At 34.1% G+C, this 19,339-nt stretch overlaps 1 pseudogene; it reads left to right on the top strand.

Annotated features, from left to right (window-relative positions):
• Positions 1–5,310: 5,310 nt before the first annotated feature.
• LOC121492554 overlaps positions 5,311–19,339 on the top strand; it is a 184,794-nt pseudogene continuing 170,765 nt past the window's right edge.

The raw sequence follows: 19,339 nt of genomic DNA, 5'->3' as shown, positions 1-19,339 counted from the left end.
GCCATTGTTCAAAGGGTATAAATCTTCATTTATACTGAATAAATTCTGGAAATCTGCTGTACAACATAGTGTTTATAATTAATACAGTATTGTGCATCTTAAAATTTGTAAATAGAGGGTAGATCTCATGTTAGGTGTTATTACCACATACACAAAAGATAACTAAGGAAACTGGGTAGTGTTGGATATGTCTATTACCTTAATTGTGGTTATAGTGTCATGGGTGTTTGCATATGTCCAAACTTATCAACTTGTACACATTAAATATGTGCAATTATTTTTATATCAATTATACCTCAGTAAAGCTGTTAACAAAATAAAAGAAAGACTTCTAAACTGTGTCCAATGTCTTCCAGAAGGGAATAAAAGCAGTTTATAAATTGGTCGGTATGAAAAAAATGTCATGCCTATCTCTGTTTCCTTGTTACCTGGACCCTGCATTTTTTAGAAGTCATCCTAACATTTCAAAAATCCAGATGCTACTGATAACTGGGAAACAGAGTAAATGGAATAAAAAGCCATACCCATTAGCCCATTGCTTCTCCTTTCTCACTAAAAATTTACTTATTTACACTCATAAACAAGATATAAATTCTATAGAGTTCCACCTCCAGCTGGTGCCAGCTTATTACGCAGAATCATCAGTAAAGCAGATTGTAGCAAACTCCTCATTGAAACAATGGTGATAGATTGAGGGTATGAGGCAATGCAGCAGAAATTAGGTGTTTGCGAACTTGATCTACAAGTTTGGGCAATTTACTTGTGCTTTCAGACAGACTGGAGGCCATTGTCCTATATAATATGTTCACTTGTCAGTACAAGGATGCTGCTCACACATTTACAACTTGGATTAGCTAATATCCATTTATTTTGCATGCTCACTTGTTTGGTCTGTTCTAAAGACCAAAAGGGGTTTCCTTCCAATGCTAAAGGCCTACACTGCAATTTTCCTTGAGGACTTCCAACAAACTCCGTGTATTTCCTGTGTTACAGGAAATTCAAGTGTCATTAGCCCTGCTAAATCATGTGATAGAGATTCATTCACTCCAACTTGGGCTGGCGTTAGAGCCTTTGAAAGGTCTACCCCCCCAATTCAAAATCTTGTAGCCTTAAAAATTTGTTGGCAAAAGAGAGCACATTCAATTTGTCATATGTTATCTCTCAAGGAAAAAGAGGCCAAATGAGTCTTGTGCCCCTTTCTCAGTCCTAGAGAAATGCAGAGGGAATCAGTTTCACTCTTCACTTTGAAGGAGGAATCCTTATATGATCCTGACCAGGAACGGCAAAAATTGTGAAGGAGAAATTTGATAGGATTTATTTCCCTTTAGTAAGCATGTTTCTTGCCAAATGTTGGAGGGTATCAACTATATCTGTCCTGTTGACATGTAGACATCTGTGTGTGGTGGAACAACATAATGTCTTTTGAGATGTTGAGTTAATCTAGATTTCTCAAACTAAATTATGAGAGTGAACTATATAAAGAGAAAGACAATAGAGATTTACTACTGTCATTACAAGTTGAAATGTACTGCTGCTGGTGTTTTCTATTTATTGGTAAAGAGCAAAATCTTTTGGCAATTTGATAGCTGCATAATAGGTGCCATGGGTGATGTTAATTGCTTCTATAAAGAGACTACATCTGGAACAACAATTGGAGTCTTCATCAGATTTTATTGGTCATCTCTCATCCCTGCCATCTTTCATCTGCACAGGCCAAACAGACATGTTAAATAGAGTTGTGATAGGAATAACCACCCTGAACTGTGCTTTCCCCAGGAATATAGCATTGGTTTTATTATTCTCTTTTGGTAGGGAGAGGCAAGTTTCAGGGCTAATCTTTGGCTCCTCCTACCTACTGAATTCATTCTGAAAATGACTCAGGCCAAAACTCTCTTTATCACCCAATCATAAGTCCTAACTTTGGTTGAATCCAGTGGTATTCTAGATCTGCAAGGATAAGTGTGATTTCAGAGCTAGTGACCAGTTACACCTGTAAATTATACCAATAAATGTTGGTGTTTCATATTAGTGTGGGCTACCTGTAAGAATGAGTTTTGATCAAACAACTAAAATGTTTGAACTCCTCCTGACTGCTCTGGGTAGCACATTACAAAACATATCAATTATGTTGCCCTAATCCAATCTATTATTTCCTTCCCTTTCTGGCTGGCATATTGAGAATATATTTCCACATCAATTGCTCACGTTGGGGAATATAAAAAATAGTGAAAGGGAATAAAGAGGAAAAGAGAGAAAATGAGTGAAAATATCAGTAAGGGTGACAGAACATGAGAGACTCCTAACTCTGGGAAACAAACAAGGGGTAGTGGAAAGGGAGGTGGGCGGGGGGTTGGGGTGACTGGGTGATGGGCACTTGATGGGATGAGCACTGGGTGATATGCTATATGTTGGCAAATTTAACTCCAATAAAATAATTAATTAATTAATTGCTCAGGTTTAGCCAATATAAAAGGTAAAAATAATGCAGTATTCGTCATCTAATATATTTATATTGATCTTACTTTTACTTCACCCCTGGAACAAACTGCTGTCAGAATGTACTTATCTGGGGATGCCTGGCAGGCTCAGTCAGAAAAGTATGTGACTCTTGATCTTAGAATCATGAGTTCAAGCCCCGTGTGGGGTGTAAAGATTATTTAAATAAATAAAACTTTTTTAAAGATTTATTTATTTTATTCATAGAGACACACACACACACAGAGGAGAGAGAGAGAGAGAGAGAGAGAGAGAGGCAGAAACACAGGCAGAGGGAGAAGCAGGCTCCATGCAGGGAGCCCAACGTGGGACTCGATCCAGAGTCTCCAGGATTAGGCCCTGGGCTAAAGCTGGCGCTAAACCACTGAGCCACCTGGGCTGCCCTAAATAAGTAAAACTTTTTAAAAAATTACTTATCCTCCTGGAGACTATATGGTAGTAGGAATGATGACTATATAGAGACTATAATGGTAGTAGGAATAGTAAGAGGAATCGATACTCCATTCCAAAGCAGGTATCTCAGGTGAATGATTAAAAAGTCTCCATCAAAGCATGAACAACAATCAGGAAAGACTTGGATTAGAGATACACAAAACTCATATCCAGATAAATCCACCTACATGACCTCATTACAATTCTCAATCTCCACTTTTTACCAGTCAATGCCCCAGCGTTCACATAAGAGACCAACAGATTTATTAATCCAATAACAGAATAAAACTCTTCATCTGATTTTGGCCTTTATTAGCCCCGATACTAATAAAATGGAAAGTCTACTCTGAGCTTTCAATGGTCTTTCTTTAAACTTTCCAGTGTTGTCAGAAGCAGCCCAGCCCATCTCCCAGATCATATATTCTTCATCTTCACTGTAATACTCTATTGTAGCAGTCACTGTACTCATTGAAGCCATTTCTTACTTTCTTACTTTTTTCACCATTGTTTTTCATGGACTATAGAACTGTCATCCTCCACTTGTAACTACTGGACCATTTCATATCAAAGCAGGCTAGGTTAAAAAAAAATCCAGATTCCCATCATTGTGCATCTGATCTTTCAGCCACTTCTGGTACCAATCAAGTACAGGAAACACAAACAACTCTACCCAGGTGATTTTAAGTAGATACTATCACAAATCATAAGCACTGAAGGTTCTTGATACCAGCAAGGAATAATTCTCAGATACTGCAGTATTTTCTTACTACCACTGAAAACAGGAGCCATGACATCAAGCACTGATGCCACTGCTGATTTTCAACACTCTGGAAGCTGGTTGAGGAGATGTGAATGGTGGCTACAAAAAATCTTCAAATATCTGCAACCTTGTTGCCACCAGAAACCCCCAAAATAACTAGGATATTAGCCTCTGATTCATTTTTGTCATTCAAAACCCATGCATGGGTTCCTAACTTGTGATTGGTTTGTTTCTATATATGTATTTATTTATGCACCCAGAATCAATGCTCCAAGGGAATATGGAAAGTAAAGTTGTAACTTTCCAACCTAAGAAAGAAGAAGGGAATAGAAATATAGAAATTGAGAAGGACAATCCACATTTATCTGCTTCACAGTTCAATAATAAAAACTTCATATTAAATGTAAACAAGTAAATAAGCAAAAATGCAGAGGTACATTTTCTATATTAAAATTAAAACTTAAAATTCAACTATTTTAATAGAGTTTTCAAGATAATTGAATAAATTTTCTACAATAATATCTTAGAGATTTATTTTTCTATTTGTTTAACTTGTGCTGGAAGAAACTAATCCAATTAATAATGTTGTTAGACTTTGAATTTAGAATTATATGCTACAATGGGGATTCTGGTATACATTTCCATGTCTTGTTCTCTGCATCATCTGTTTACATTCTTCATTACTGTTCTTGAGCTCTGAGCATAAACTTATAAACAGCTTATACACAGTGTCAGAAATCAAATCCTATCCTGATGTTTTCAAATAAGTGTTTTCCCACTAGACTGAAAATAGTTACTTAATTATAGCCTTAAGTTGTAATTTTACAGTACTATTTTAGTATGCTTTAGTTGGGTCTTCTACCATATACTTTCCTTCCCCTAGATATGTTTTTCCCTTTTGCCTTACTATTCATACTTTTAATCATAATACAGACTGCTTATTGAAAAGAGTATAGACTTTAAAGTTAGATGTAACTCGGTTTTAAACCCAGATCCACCCTTCTGGATATTCTGAGCTTAGTGAAGTGATTTCTTCTCTCTAAGTCTGCTTCTACAGTCTGCTAAAAAAAGAATAGAACCATTGTGAGAAGTAAATGAGAGGGATAATGTCTGTAACTTACTCAGAATATTGTCTGTCTTGGAACAAATGCTTAATCTGGAAGTTATTTATATTAGTCATTATTAATTGAAATAGTGCTTCTCAAATTTTGTACAGTCTCATTTATATTAATTGGGTATTCACTTATCTCCCTACAAATTACATGAATGGAAAACATTTTTAGTCATTCATGAATTCCAAAACTTAGCAAAGATGTATTGACTACATAATACCTGTTACTGTGTACCAGGAATTGTGTGAAATTAATGAAAAACATAGTTAGAGAAGTTTTCTCTGATAATAATATCTAAGATAGACCTCCTTCTAAACAATATAACTGTTCAATTGCCTTCTAAACAATATCACTATCTGAAAATATCTTCTGTTGCTTCCTTTTTTTTTCTCTTTTTTATAAAATGTAAAGCTTCTGAGATCAAGAACATTATGACCCTATCTCATCATTTATATTTGAGGCTGAGAAAGGTCCCTAGTAAACCAGGAGTGCCCAATAAATATATGCTAAATGAATAAACTGAACAAAGAAAGCACTTTACTTGTGGATTTAGATACTTGTGAGTCATACCTAGAGATGGAAAGCATCTCTAGAGATGAAACCATCTTAGAGATGAAACCTCTGAAATACAATGGAATAAGTACCATTAGAGTTGAAGTATAGGCCACTGAGAGCACATGGAGTAAGTACCAACTATACAGAGAAAAATTGCATTCCTATCTAAAAACTAAATAATGATTGTCACAAGCCTTGAACCAGCAGAAAGAGAACATGATGAGTTGGAAATGGAAAGCAGTTCAATGTGACTAGATTGCAAACTTTATGATTTGAGATAGAGAATGCTGCAAGTATAAGCCAAGCAAAAAAGATTTCATGCTATAAATTTTAAGAAACATTTTAATTAGGAGGCTTATAAAATAAGCTTTTAATTTTGGAGGAAAGAAAACTACTCAGTCTGAAATGCTGAGAATGAATTGGAATGAGGACAATAGTAGATTTAGGAAGAATATATAAGGGGCTATTGCAATAACCCAGTGTGATATTATAATGATAGATTGGAGTAATATAATGACGGTAGCAATGGAGAATACTTGATAGATCTAATGGATGTTTAGGAGGTACAGTTCATAATCCTCAATGACTGACTGGAGATTAGGATAGGAGAAAATTAGTCAAACATGATGCTTCTTGTTTGGATACTTAGGTCAGTAGTAATTGCAATAAAAGAGACCAAAAGCAGTTTGGACATATTTGATGTCATGTTTGCATTTGCACATGTTAGGTTTAAGGTGTTTGTGGGACATATAATGAAGATATCTAATGACAACTCATGCCTAGGAAAAGAGATATATGTCATCTTGATAAGATAGCCACTGTTCCTTGTTTTATACCTGACACTTTATAAAATTTTGTTTGTCATATATGTATTTCAAACATAGTATACTTAAGTATGGCATTAATTTGCCATATATTCAGTAGATTTGTACACACTAATGTAAAGCTTATAGAAAGTATTGGAGAGGGCCCAATACTGGGCCACTGCCCAGGTGGCTCAGTGGGGTATCTGCCTTCAGCTGAGATCATGATCCCAGGGTCCTGGGACAAGCCCAGCATTTGGTTCACTGTTCATTGAAGAGACTGCTTCTCCCTCTACTCTCTGCTCCTGCTTTCTGTTGCTATCTCTGTCTCTCTCTCAAATAAAATCTTTAAAAAAATAAAATTGAAAGTATTGCAGAAAAAGTAAAAACAATTACCTCCTTCCAACCCGGTAAACCTCTCCAAAAAAATAGTAGAAAAAGAAAATAGTATTATTACTGAAGAAGCATTCTACCAGAAGATGATGAGTATCACAGACATATATGTAGCTCAATATATTATATATATATATGTAAATTAGAGTGTGAAACCAGCCTTGATTTCCTGGGATAAATCCCAACAGTCATGGTATGTAATCATTTTTACATGTTGTTATATTTGTCTTGGTAATATTTTGTTAAGGATTTTGTATCTTATGTCCACAATGGGTATTAGTCCTTACTTTTCTTAACATGAATTTATCTGATATTAGTATCAGGGTAATCCTGGCCTCATAAAATAGTTAAGAAGTGTTCCTCTTTTATATTCTAAAAGAGTAAGTGGTATTATATTTCTTGTTAATTCAGTTTCAGTATTTTGCTTCTTTCTGAAAACTCTGCATGTCATCTACAGTGACTATTTTATTGGCAAAAAGTGTTTATATAACATTCCCTTTAATTCTTTACATTTTTATAATTCTTAATGATTCTACTTTTATTCTTGATTTTGTCAATATATATTTTCTCTTTAATTTTCTTTTCTTGATCATTCTGGGTAAAGTTTGTCAACTGCATTGGTATTTTCAAAGAAACAACTTTTATTTCTATTGATTTCCGTATTGTATTTGTATTGTATTTGTTATCTATTTCGTTGATTTCTCCTTCAGTCTTTATTATTTTCTTCTTTTGATTGATTTGGTTTACTTTGCTCTTCCCCTTTCAGTTTCTTAAGATGAAACTTAGGTTTAAATCAATAAACAAAATTTTTTATAAAGGCATTGAAAGCTATACATTTTCTATTTGCAGCCTTAGGTAGAATGTTTATAAAAATGGCTGCAATAATGCTTCTTTCCCTAGTTGCATGTGCCCTTGTAATGTGGCCCTACAGTGAGGTATGTTTTCTGTTATGTATGGATTTTCACTTTGATTTGCTTTGAACAATAGAATACAGAGTGTGTGGTGTTGCTCAAGTTGTAGAGCCTAGGCCTTAAGAAGACTTGTAGTTCTTTTTCTCATTCTCTAGAAACACTTCCATGAGACCACCTTGGAAAAAAGATAGAGCTAGCTTGCTAGGGATGAGTGCTCTGCAGAGAACAAAGGAGCTGCAGCTGATAGTCACGATCAATCGACAGTTATGTATGTGTAACCATCTGAGACCATCCAGCTCCAGTAGAGTTGCCAGGTGTCTGAAGTTGCATAAGTGACCCCAGATGAAACCAACAGAAGAACTAACTACCCCATTGAACTCAGACAAAAGTGCTAATCCACAGGATTATAGACAAACAGTTGTCTTTTTTTTTTTAATCTCCGTTTTTTTATTTTATTTATTTATTCATAGACACAGAGAGGGAGAGAAAGAGAGGCAGAGGGAGAAACAGGCTACATGCAGGGAGCCCAATGTGGGACTGATCCCTGGTCTCCAGGATCACACCCCAGGCTGCAGGCGGCGCCAAACCGCTGCGCCACAGGGGCTGCCCAACAGTTGTCTTTTTAAAGTTTTGGGGGGTCTATTATGCAGCAATAGATTACTGAAAAAGACAGATTAAACTTAAACTCTCTAACACTTAGTTATCTGTAATATTGGAGAAATAAATTGTTCTTGAGTCATAATTACAAAATGCTTTGATCAATGCCTGATAGCATATATTCTATACATAAATAAAACAGAGAGCAATGGGAAAATTTAAACAAAATAGAAAACCGTTGTCCCACATCAAAGACTGAGTGCATCAGAAGCTAAGAGATAGATAGACACAAAAAAACTAAAGCCTCCATGACTCCCTCTATTTCCTATATCTGCTTCTTGGCATCATATTCCCCCAACAGCTTGTTTTACATAGCTACAAATATGGTTGCCAGCATGATTTGAATGGAACAGAAATTTCAGCTATGTAAAGAAGGTATTTCTTGAGTATTCCCTTCATCTAGCATCTTAAGGCACTACAAATCATTTTAGAAACTATGAATAAACAAAAGATCAAATGTCAGTCTTCAAGAATGATCAACAGTGTATATCAATGCATTATTTTAGTGCTTTATATACAACATGAGATATTTTATAATCAATATACTTAGATAAATCTTAGTTATAAGCTTTGTGTTTAGTCAAAGTTTAATTCAAATATATAACCATCAAATTATTATATTGGATTTCTAACTAGAATGGTTACATAAGGCAAGAACACAGTTCAAAACCACAAAACAAAGATTTGAATATGACTATACAGCACAGAAATAATTTATAATTTTCTTGTTTTTAGTCTTCTTTCTCTTTCTGGATAAAATCCTATCAAGAAAAACCTATGCGAGGAAATCTTGATCAAATACTTCACAAAGGAAGGTGCTCAAATGGCCAATAAACATGTAAGAAATTATAAACATCATTAGTTACCAAAAATGAAAAGAAAACCCATGATAATTTAATACTATGCATACACTAGAATTGTAATTCAAAAAGATTGACATGAGATGATGATAAGTTTGTAGAGCAACTGAGACTCATAAATTGTCAACAGAAGCATACAACTACTTTAAAAAACATTTTTACACTTTCTTAAAACTGTGACTCATAAATTTCACTTCTAGTTATTTATCCAAAAAAGAAAAAAAAAGCCTTAGACAAGACTTTTTGTAGAAGTTTTATTTGCAATAGGCAAAATTCTGGAAATAACCAACAGTAGGTATTTATCAACTGTAATAGTTTTATCTTTAATAGTCAAAATCTAGAAATAGCCAGCAGTAGGTATTCATCAACAGAAGAATGGGGAAAACAAACTGGCATATATATTCATAAAATAGAATACTTCTCAGCAAAAAAAGGACCAAACTATTGATATATGCAACAAGATAGTCCCAGAAATGTTGCTGAAAGCCATTTTAGTGAAAAATAGAAGTGGAACACAAGGAAGTAAAAGACTGTCTGATCCCATTTATGAAGCTTTAGTGTAGACAATACAAATCTGATATAAATTATATCTGGGAGTCAGAGGTATGGACGATTGACTAGAAGGGACAGACAGGTACAAGAGAGTCTACATTTTGATAAGGGTATGTGTTACATGACTGTGTGCATTTTCCAAAACTCATTGAACTGTAGATTTATCTATGTATTTGATCCTTTTTATACCTTATGAAAATTATTGAGGATAAAACAAGGCAACAGCATCAAAACCTATGAAAATAAACTAATAGAACTAGTACTAGATTAATTTGCCTCTAAATTGTTAATTTTTGGAGACTTTATTGGCCTTTGTCAAAATAACTAGCATGACCATAAACATGAATTGTGATGCATTGCCTCCTCATTCCTGTTAGGTACAAACCTAACCATTCCTGTTAGGTTTTTTTGTTTTGTTTTTTTTGTTTTTGTTTTTTTTCTGTTTCTGCAGCATCTTTATGATGGAAGGGACACAGGTCTCACCGGGGGACGCAGGCAGCCGTACCAGGACAGCGTGGAGGCCGGGCCAACCCCCTCCCACTCAGAAGAGTTCCAGGGCCGCAGCCACCGTGCTCTGCCCGAAGATGAAGGTGAAGAAGGAACTGATGCCCCCGATGATGCAGTTATTAGATGGAAGTCCTCAAGAAAGGATAAGAGAGTAGACACTTTCCATGTCTACAAATAAATCAATACCAATGCTAGTTCACTGGCATTATGCTTTTCTATATTCAGAATGTTCATACAATTAAATATTGGAAAGACTTATAAATGATTATTTAAATCATTACAATGGAAGAATTATCTAGAAAAACTATGAGGTGACCTTTGCAATTAAGGCTTATCTATGATGTTATAAAATTATATACTCATCAGTTTGCTCTACTTAGTGTGTCACTTAGTCACTATAATTGGTAATTTATAATACTTCTCATAATTTATCTTATCATTGCATTTCATTGGTTTTCAATTTTATATGGTAATTATATTATCCCATAAAATGTTAAGCTTCTAAATATCTCATAGCATTGATCAAATGTTATCAATATAAGGATATTCAGTAATTATTGAATTATTAGTTTGCATGTAATTGATTGGTCCACAGACATAGATGTGTGACAGCTGACTACCGAAAGAGATGCAATTAATATACTTTATATACATTGCTTGAAATGTTGAAATATGTTTTGCTTATGATACCTGGGAACCAGCCATAAGGTTTTAGACTTCGTTATGTGGGAGATAAACTTACAGATGATAATCTGCTGTATTTTAAGTGGTTCATTAAGCCCACCACTAGACTGCAAATTGAAAATAGCATCAGTGAGCAACCCCCTGAAGTAAAATAATCTTAAATCCATGATAGCAAAGATAACAGGTTTCTGTCATCAATAAATGTGCAACAAAGAGATATAAAAATAAACCCACAGCAGCAGAGGTAAACTACAAGAAAATTTGTTCTTGTAGGTACTTGATTTAACATTATATCATTTTACAAAGAGCATGATTCAAAGTGATCATATTTCACATTCTAGAAGAGTCCATAAGACACTACTTTTGTTTCTTAAAATGTACAGTTATATAAGTTGTTTCTTTGTCATTATTATTTTTATTTCTGTCTATAAATAGAGTACTTGTATCCAAAAGAGTGCTATCAGTACAGAACAGGAAAAATAAAACTCTTGCTTTTATCTGCTCTCCAAGTTTTTCCTGTTGGCAGTTGTATTTTAATATGTTTTCAGGGGATCCCTGGGTGGTGCAGCAGTTTAGCGCCTGCCTTTGGCCCAGGGTGTGATCCTGGAGACCCGGGATCGAGTCCCACGTCAGGCTCCCAGTGCATGGGGCCTGCTTCTCCCTCTGCCTATGTCTCTGCCTCTGTGTGTGTGTGTGACTATCATAAATAAATTTTAAAAAACATTAATATGTTTTCAGTTTATACCTAGAATTTTTAAAGAAGGATGTGGTACGAAAAACAACTATACACACACACATGCTCACACACTAATTCAGGTACACTTCCATATGAATGTTTTCAGATAGGTATCAGTTTGTCTGCTGAGGAGGGGCTTATTTTTTTTCCACATGAAAAATATATTCACATACTTAGTGATTGCTAATGAGCAGAGGAGACAAGTATTTATAAAGAGCCAAGGTGCCTTCCTAGACCACAAGAACAAAAACTTCATTACCTTTATCCTAAAATGTATAGTTCTTTCAATATGCAGGGGTGAACCACACTGCTTAATAGAGCAATGAGTCCCTGATATAAAAATTATGATATGAAAGTAAAAGAAATGAAATCTGTGAACTTGATCTTGCAGAAACAGACTAGCAGTTGTGAATATGAATCTACATTTACAACACAGTTGACACTGGAATCTAGGATGGTCCACGCTTCCTGTGGGGATTTAAACTTAAATAGCAATGAGGGTGAAATGATTGGCTAGGTTATATATGAAATATTCTCACCTAATCATAGCACTATATGGCTGATGAGAAAAGTATTTTTCTTTCCCTTACACTTTGGAAGACTGTAGAAGTGGTGATCATTTATAGCAGTTGTTTGTAAGCAAAAGAGACTGCTGCAATAGCCTCATTGCCTGGAAGAGAAGTAGTGTGTCCAAGAGGTGACAGAGGTGGCACAAGCCACCAGTGAAGAATTTCTTGAGACCTCTGGTCAGCTGTTTCCAAGTCAGGTGACATAGCACAACCGATAATTGTAAAATACTCCAGGTTCAAACAGAGGAGCCGGTCTGACTAATTTTTTGAAGAGGAATCAAAATTCAGGTGTTTTATTGAATTGGTATAGGAAGAGGAAACCAGGCAGGAGAAGAGAACATTATAGGATAAGTAAGACAAAACCATTTGTAAACATGCTTTGGAGCTCAAACTGGTATTGTAGAATACATCCATTAATGGTAAGTTAATAGAAGCTTCCTATGTTCCTACAGTATATATTCGATGCATGTGAACTATCTTCTCTAACAACTGGCTAGAAAGACTTGTCTGATTTTTTCATAATTCAAAAAATCTACTGATTAGAGAGCACGGTAAACATTGTACATTCAACAAAGCACTTAGTTTAATGAAGATCAAGCCATAACCAAAGATAAGCTAGTTGCCTCTCTAGATCAAAACAGTTTCTGTGGTATAGAGTGGTAATAATATTTACCACTAGGGCCATAGGGCCAATTGGGTGCCTCAGTCAGCTAAGTGTCTGACTATTTTGGTTCAAGTTCATGATCTCAGACTCTTGAAACTGAGCACCGGGCCAGGCTCTGCCCTGAGATTCATTCTCTCTGTCTGTCTGTCTCTGTCTGTCTGTCTCTGTCTCTCTCTCTCTCTCTCTCTTTAAAAAATAAAATAATATTTACCACGAGTCACAGCTAAAATCACAGAAGTCTATGTCCTACAACTAAGAAAAATGATGAAGGAGTTAAAATGATTTTTAAAAGTTAACCTCAAAGTCATTGGAAATGAATAAGCTGTTATACTTAATTAGGAGAAAAACCTTGCCATAAAATGCCTATCTTCTTTTAGCTACATGATATGTGTGCTAATTAATAATCAAAGTACTGCCTGAAGGAAGTTTGGTACAGTAATTTGTTAAAGTAAAAGTGGAATTTGAAATGTGCTGTCAGTTCTAATTGAGTTATGACAAAATCCCCAGGATGAAGATTTTTTGAAAATAATAGTTCAAATTTAAAGGAAATCTTTAAACAAGAAAGTAAAACTGACTGGAGAAAAGTGTTGTAAAATATATTCTAGAACTTTATTTTTTTAAGTCATTGCTATCAACAGAAGATGATTCTTTTCAGGAAAATCATCACGAATTAATGGCAGATAATCGAACAAGGTAAAGCCACAGCAGCAGTAGTCACTCATCAGAAGAGTCTCTCTCTCTCTCTCTCTCTCTCTCTCTCTCTCAAGGGGCAGATAAGCTGAAGTATTTCTGGCACTTTTCTGAGTATTGTCTGAGATGCTGTCAACAGGTATCTTTGTATAGATAATTCAACTGCATAAATATTATTTGTGCTTAGGATTATCCTGAGTGATATAAGGAATTTTTAAAAAGTATAAAATGTTATTCATTGAAGAAAATTGTATTCTTTTTGAGAAAAACACCTCACAAATATAAATATATAAACCATTTGCTGATGATTAAAAAAAATGTCACATGTCCGAATTGTTGGTTAGAATTGTTAGAGTAGGTTACAATTCGTGGTGGTCTCATAGTCAATAAGGTAAAATATTAATGAGACCTCGAGAGATGGAAATTACTTGAATATTGAAACAGTGGAGCATATGCAAAATATTGGACAAAAACATTCACCATAAAAAGAAAATCAGTAGAATGTGTGAGATAACTCTCTTGACCTGATGAACACTTTTAAAATTAGGAAAAATTAAAAATAACATTTGAAAAGTTATTTTGAAATTCTTTAAAAGCCATTCTCAGCAACTTCCTAATGGTAGAGCTTCAAAAAAAATACATATATATAAAATAGCAATCTTATTTCCAACCTTCCTCGTTATTAGTTTAAAACTAAATAGTGAGCACAGTCTCTAATATGGACCTTGAAGAAACTCATCTCCTGGTATTCATATTCCTCTATAATCCTCTCCCACATCAAATACAGCTGACCTGTGTAATCAACAAGAGTATTGCAAAAATGACAATGTATGACTCTGAGACTGCATAATCAAGACATTATGGTCATTTTGTGGTCAAAGAAATCACTCACTCTGGGGGATATCATGAGGACACTCAAGCATCCCTATGGATAGGCCTATGTATTGTGCAACTGTGACTATGTGCTAAGAGCCACTGAGGAATTGAGGCTTGCTCTTGTTGTTGTTTTTTTTTTCTCTTTCTTTCTTTGTTTCTTTCTTTTTTAGAGAGCATGTGCACACGATAGTGGGGGTGAGATAGCAGAGGGGCAGAGGGAGAAAGAGAGAATTTATTTTTTTAAATCTTGAGCAGGTTCCATGCTGGGCATGGACATGGGACTCAGTGTGGGGCTCAATTTCAAGACCCTGGAATCATGACCTGAGCAAAAGTCAGATGCTCAACCAACTGAGCCACCCAGGCACCCCAAAGCTTAATCCTAACAGCCATATATGAAAGTTCTCTTGCAAATGGATTTCCCAGCCCAGTCAAGCCAAGTGCAAACCAAGTGACATGGAGACTGCAACTTAAGAGATCCCGAGATAGAATCACCCAGCTAAACCACTCTGAAACACTTGATCCACAGAAATGGTAAGATAATAAATGTTGCTTAATCTGCTAAATTTGGAGTAATTTGTTACACAGGAATAGGTAACAAATGAAAAAGCCTTTATCTTAAACATTAGTGGCAAATGAATGTAAAAAGGAAATAAGGAAAGGTCAACTCTCTATGTTTAGTGTACTAAATATTCTGCTTTCTGGAAATCAATTACCTTTTCCTCATTAAAATATTTATTCTGAGGGCTAATTAATTTAGTTAAGTACATATGTACATAAGAGTACATATGTTAAATTATACATCTTCTCTGGATTAGCACAAATGTTCCTGTTGTATAGATTGAAGAGAAGAAATTAAAGGGGTTATTAAGAAAAGTTATCTAATATCAAAATCAGAGATACTAATAATCCATTATTAACATGGTCAACGTATTCCCAGAGCACCTGAGCCACTCCTTTATGTTATCTTGGCTATATTGGCTAAGTTAAGGTTGGTTGATCTTAGGCAAATGCTAACCTCATGCTTTAAATAACTCTAATACTGAATTAGCTTAATTCTCACCTTTGGAGAAATATATTCTTTATTCTGAGACAGAATAATGTGCTGCTTGAGCAGGTGGCAAAATTCTGGAGGGGATGAAAATATGCTTAACTCAGAAACTATTTTACTTATTAAAATTCTCCTTCACTGACATTTATTGTAATTTCATCAGAATAACTGCAGTGCTGACAAGTTTTAAATAGCATAGAATCCACTATTAAAGGTTTTGAAATTCTGAATAGAAAATTAAAACATTGCAAGTTTTACAGGAGTTTTCATGTTTTACTTCAAAGTCTTATTCATTTAATCAACCTGATTCTTAGTTGTGAGGGAGGAGAGCTGCTTTCAATTATACATTAGTTTTGATTATGTGCTTTCACATAGAAGAATGATAAGAAAAGAAGTAAAATAATCTCTCTCCAAATTTAGAGAACAGCCATTCTTCATGACCTGCAGAGAAAAAAAAAAAAAATTTTCCCCAGGAGAAATTAAGAGTGCCATCGCATGCCTTTTTCTACTTCACAGCTTCTCACATTCCATATCAAAATAAGTGTTTTGCTACTGTTATTGTTTGAGTAGGCTCAATAATATTCCGTTATTTCATATCATTTGTATAAGTAAAGCTAGAAGTTTTATAGAAGCTAGTATTTTAGGGATCCCTGGGTAGCAAAGCGGCTCAGCGCCTGCCTTTGGCCCAGGGCGCGATCCTGGAGACGCGGGATCGAATCCCACGTCGGGCTCCCGGTGCATGGAGCCTGCTTCTCCCTCTGCCTATGTCTCTGCCTCTCGCTCTCTCTGTGTGACTATCATAAATAAATAATAAAAAATTAAAAATTAAAAAAAAAAGAAGCTAGTATTTTAGACTCCACAATATTCCATCTTCCAAGTGTAAGAATGAAATTTGGTGATAGGAAATGACTCCTAGTCCATCCTTTTCTAATCTGAAAGCATTTACTTCAAGAGGTTCTGAGTTATGTGCCTGGTTGCATGAAGGTATATAAATTTAACAATTAATGCTCAAGTAGAAACGGACATATTTATGCTTATAACCAGTTCATGAAAAACAACTGGTTTATGCATATTTATGCATGTTTAGCATAACTTTGAGTGAGATATTTTTGTGAATAGATGAGTTAGTATATACACATCCCATTTGGAATTCAGTACACATTTCAAATTTTTCATTCAATTTATGTGTATTATAGGTAAATGCACTAAAATAAGAGTCCATAATATCTTTTATAAAAAATTAAGGAATATAAGCAACATTAAATTAATAATTGAATATGTTCAAATTTTCTCTTAGCAAGTATCTTGGATGATGCAAACAACAATGGATTGGACTAAGAGAATATAGAACTTATATATGCACTAAATAATAGTCTTATAAAAACAGCTAATTGAATCAAGTCACTGTCCTGCTGACAAGACAAGGAGAGAATGCCTTTGAAAAGAAAATGTAGAAATACCTGGGTGGCTCAGCAGTTTAGGGCCTGCCTTCATTGAGCCACATCAGGCTCCCTGCATGGAGCCTGCTTCTCCCTCTGCCTGTGTCTCTGCCTCTCTCTCTGTGTCTCTCATGGATAAATAAATGAAATCTCTAAAAAAAAAAAAAGAAAGAAAAGAAAATATAAGTTATACTAGAAAACAACAGAATTTATTAATCAGAAATATTATGAAAATCCCATCATCATTATACATTTTAGGTTATTCTGCATTCTTGCTCAACATATCTTTATTTTTAGTAAATCATTACTGTAATTGTAATTTAATGTAATCATATCTTACAACAATTAGAAAATATGTGCAAATTTCTTAAATTTTTGTGTATTAAGTACATGCATTTGTATTTTTAAACAAGAAATTGTAAGCTGGCATCAATAGTAATTAAATATTCTGAGCTCCCCAAAATGAATACAAATACCATCTATTTGACTATACCTTAAAAAGAAGAAGAAATACATGAGGGAGCAATATAAGTGATATATTTTAAAAGCAAATAATCACAGGGGGTAGTAAATTGCTTTATTGGTTACACTTACACTAAATCCTGAGATAGATGCCATATCACTTATTTAAATTGGTCAGTTCACAGAATATTTAGATAAATGTGTGTATATTATTAAAAAATTAACGTGGAGAGTACTAAACTTTTTATAATGGAAATAAACTCAGTCATTATTTAAAGGCAATTTCATTTCATAAAGCCAATTGGGATCACAAAAGGACACAGAGAAGAAAGAATGCTATTATTAAATAAATAACAATATTGTAGTAGGTTCCAAACTCACAGATTATCTTAAATATTTGGGACTATCATTCAGTTATATGATATGCTAGCTATACAAAAAAGTAACCTATTACTATTGCATTTATTCCAAAGCCAAATTTCACTTGAGGCAAGAAAGTCGAAAACTAAAATTTTGGGCTGAGAGTTCAGGAAATTGGTATTTATTACATATAATTGGCGTAAAGTGATAAATTGTTAGACATTTTTCATCTATGATACTTCTAGAAATTAAAAGAAAAGGGTTACCACATAAAATGTTATTAAAGTTTATTTGTTATCTACTCAATTAGGAAGCAAATACATATTAGGTTATTTCAGTTATAAGAGGTGAAATATAATTGCTGATATATCCATAAGGCACATATTTTTTCATAAGCAATTTTTATTTAGAAGTACTTTTAAGTTGCTAACTCATTTTTACAGAAAGAAGATAAAGCAAAGAACAATAAAAATTATAATTTCACTGATTCACAATATTGCTTATTTTTCAGTTAAAAAGATGAAACATTCTTTGATACAAACAATCCTTGTATCATATTTCAAGAATGGCAAGTTTCTTTGAAGTAAATTATTTTTAAGTTATATAGTTTCATGAAAAACTTAGGAATATTCATTATTTGACCAAAACTAACCTCTGAGATTACATCTGGAAAATAATTATGTGAGCAATTCAACCTTTGATTTATAATATTTGTCGAGGAAAACCATATAACTGTAAAATTTTTCATTTAGATTCCACCCTAATAGAGGATTTCTATTCTATTTAATGTCACAACATAAAGAATATTCCCTACCCTACAATTGGGAAGAGGGCCATCTACCTATTTAGTCTTAATTATTCTTTCTAGAACAATATTAAGTCTACTACCTTCTCTGTACACCATTTCTTTTAGTTGTTGAGTATACCTATCTTTCTTCATTAAATTACCTAGCTCATGAATTATTTTTAAAAGAACTTCTGACTGCCCTCACTTGTTCTTATGTTTAAATTTATTCTAGGGGCTTGGGTGGCTCAGCAGTTGAGCATCTGCCTTTAGCTCAGGGCGTGATCTCGGAGTCCCAGGATAGAGGCTTCCTGCATGGAGCCTTCTTCTCCATCTGCCTTGTCTGCCTCTCTCTCTGTGTCTCTCATGAATAAATAAATAATAATCTTTAAAAAATAAAATAAATAATAAATTTATTCTAGTTTGTAAATGTATTTTTAAGTGAGATATTTTAAAATATTTATTTCACCTAAGAAGATTTTAATATATTACTATGCTTTACAAGAGGATATTATATCTCAGATATTGCAACCCAAACTTGTCTTAAATTTTATTCAATTTTTTAACAATTATTAATAACTAGAAAGGCATAGATTTATTAAGTAACACAATAATTCAAATCTTCAAAATTGCCACCACACAATTAAAGTATTATTATAATACTTGTGTAATGCTTGATTCTATTATGGAATGGCAAAACTTGAAATTGTTGGTATTTAATAATTTCTCATTGTTATCAGTTCATGAGGATACATTCTAAGAAATATAAATTTAAGTCTGGTGACATGAGCAAAATGGATGAATAAGACTTCCTTTGCAGCTATCCCGATACCCCACAATAATAATTTGGCATTCATTTATGTACAAAAGTACATAAATGGGAGCTTTGGGATCCAGGTAGGACTGTGAAAAACCCTGGTGCAATCCCAGATGGAGAGGTGTTTTGAGAAGTTAGGCTTGCAGCCAAATGGCTAACATACCCACTGTGG

The sequence above is a fragment of the Vulpes lagopus genome, chromosome 6 (assembly GCF_018345385.1).
Source record: "Vulpes lagopus strain Blue_001 chromosome 6, ASM1834538v1, whole genome shotgun sequence".
Classification (NCBI taxonomy): Eukaryota; Metazoa; Chordata; class Mammalia; order Carnivora; family Canidae; genus Vulpes; species Vulpes lagopus.
The sequence above is the reverse complement of the archived record's forward strand: the minus strand, read 5'-3'. Positions and strand labels throughout refer to the sequence as shown.